A 2,500-nucleotide genomic window follows, 5' to 3' on the forward strand; every position below is an offset into this window, starting at 1 on the left:
AGTAACGTTCTTTGAACCTATGTGTAACGTATCTCCAATGCATATTGACGTATGTAGACGTATTTGATGTCTTCCGGACGACCACAGAACTTACTGAACGTGTTTCTAACTTACAGCTACCGTATAATGGCGTATTGGCAGCGTTTAGGGGAATTGGTATATAAAATTGGGTTCACAGGAGGAACCCGTCAGTGTTCCACACTCCATGTTGAGTAGATGTCCATGTCAGTAGTATCAGTAGTAGTAGTAGTAGGTGAGCGTGTCAGTAGTAGTATTAGTAGTAGTAGTAGTAGTAGTAGTAGGTCCATGTCAGTAGTAGTAGGTAAGCGTGATGGGGAGGGTGTGGGTGATGATGGATCCTCCTTGTGTCCGCATCCATGGTCACGGCCAGGAGACTTCTTTGCAGCATTCTTCGAAGTTTTCTTCAGCATGACGGTGATATTGACACTTCGATGTCTTGTGCGGTTATGATTTGAATCGTCGAGCGGCAGCCTTTTAATAGAAAATGGACTGCATTTTCGAACTCAGTGGGGTCGATTTACTCTAACAAATGTTTAGACGGACAACAAATTAATTATACATTAGAAAATATCGAAATGAGTAGGATTAGTTACTCAACTCCAGTAGTGATAAATTTTGTTTTAGGTCATATTTTCGAAATGGTAGTGAACTCAATGTCGGTGCAGTCATTTCTTAGAGTAAATTGACCCCATAGAGTTCGAAAATGCACTCCATTTCCACCTCGGACATTCAGAAGTACCCGTAATCGTACCTGACCATACCCTAATCTAACTAACTCATGAAACTAAAAGTCGTCATATGGAGCGACCTCTAAATCATCTCCGATCAACTTAAATTTTTTATGCGTGTTATTGAATCATAGTGGAATAATTTAAGGCTTGTGGAGACAACATCTGAATTTTTTTTTTTTTGCTGTTTTTGGACCACATATATATATATATATATATATATATATATATATATATATATATATATATATATATATATATATATATATATATATATTGTTACAGTTCTCAGAACCATATGCATACAACATACAGGAGTCCCAAGTCAGTTATTCCATTGAGTACATGTGCAGATAGAAATCCTACCTTGTGTGTAGAGGGACAGCAAAAGGGGGTGTATTGTGATGGCTTTTAGTAAGGTTTATAAATCATTTCTCCCCTTTTATTTTGAACCACAGTACTTTCCTCTCGCTTTCCGATGCAAAATCTTTGTGCAGTACCTTTTTGCCGAGTCCGGACACACGTGGAGTGGGCGGACTTCCCGGTAGGACCGAAACCCTGCCCAGAAAGGGCGGACTCATGGAAGCCCCGTCCAATCAGGGCGGACAGTGACATCAGCTTCACCAAGTCCCCTCCCCGCTGAGGGAGATCTATAAATTACGAAGCAACCCTGAGATGGAAGAGCATTGGAGTGAGACAGTTCGTCGGCTGGTAGCAAATGAAAGGAGGAAGGTCGGAGAGTGGTTGTGCTCTTTGAGGATCGTTCATTTTGAGTGTGAGAGAGCTAGGAAGACCTCGACCCGACCTTGACCGCGTCTCTCGTTGGGTCCTGTCTGCAGCCCTGATCCCCACCTCGGACTCGCTCTACTTGACCCGGGCTGCTTCGCAGACACGGTCTCCACGCGTGCGGTCGTGGACCGAGCCGCACGACCATTTGCAGGTGCCGCACCACGGAGCATCCCTTCTCTCCAACGTTCAGGTACCCGAAAGAACTGCGACCTCAGCTCACCTCCCTCTCTGGCTGTGAGGGGTTCTTTGCCACACATATGGGTTTATTTTCGTCTGAGTGTGTGGCGCCGTCTTAAAGTAGAATTGCATGTGTTTTTATTTGATCATTGTAAATCATGCCTGTCTTATTCCCACGCAAGTCTGCTCTGTGTCCTTCTTTTCTAAGTTGATTGTAAATAAATTCTTGGAGAAATGTTCCCAGTTCGTTTTTGTATTTTCCTTCATTGGTCCAGCATGGTTCGGGTCTGAGTTTAGCCGGGTCTTTATCCCCGATAATCTGCTCATTCTTGCCGGTATGTTCTTGGCAGGTCCGCTCGGCTGCATCCGAACCGGAAAGGTAGTTGGTAGTTGGTGGTGTGATCCGGTTCGAGCAAGGCGTACTGAGGGCATGGTTCCCCGGTAGTCGAAACCGCATGGTTAATGAGGTAAATTGATTCTAGACAAAAAGACCCTATGCTATGCGGTGGAAGTATTGGCGTCCACGGTCGGTTAAGCGACCCGCCTCGTCACGGAATTATCCGTGAGCGACGGCCTACAATTCCTGGAGTCTGGTGGGAGACGACGTAACTTCCCCCACCTAGCGGTCGTTCTCACTACCGGACCCCGGCCCGCAACAATATGAATATATATATATATATATATATATATATATATATATATATATATATATATATATATATATATATATCGAGATCAGGGTTTGCAATCATGCAATGACTACACCAATCGTCGTAGAGAAGAGC

General features: G+C 44.0%; 1 protein-coding gene across 11 annotated transcripts in view; it reads left to right on the plus strand.

Annotated features, from left to right (window-relative positions):
* Positions 1 to 2,500, plus strand: part of LOC147028237 (uncharacterized) — a 51,974-nt gene that overhangs the window by 6,835 nt on the left and 42,639 nt on the right. For 2 of the 11 annotated variants that reach the window (XR_015057489.1, XR_015057484.1), the window contains exon 2: positions 1,208 to 1,954. The exons of 8 other annotated variants lie outside the window; for them this stretch is intronic. The gene's annotated coding sequence lies outside the window, so the exon portion shown is untranslated. Of the gene's footprint in view, positions 1 to 1,207; positions 1,955 to 2,500 lie in introns of those variants that run through there. One more of the 11 variants, XR_015057485.1, reaches the window with a different exon arrangement.

The sequence above is a fragment of the Eptatretus burgeri genome, chromosome 4 (assembly GCF_056783735.1).
Source record: "Eptatretus burgeri isolate ZD-2024b chromosome 4, Ebu_testis_v1, whole genome shotgun sequence".
NCBI lineage: Eukaryota > Metazoa > Chordata > Myxini > Myxiniformes > Myxinidae > Eptatretus > Eptatretus burgeri.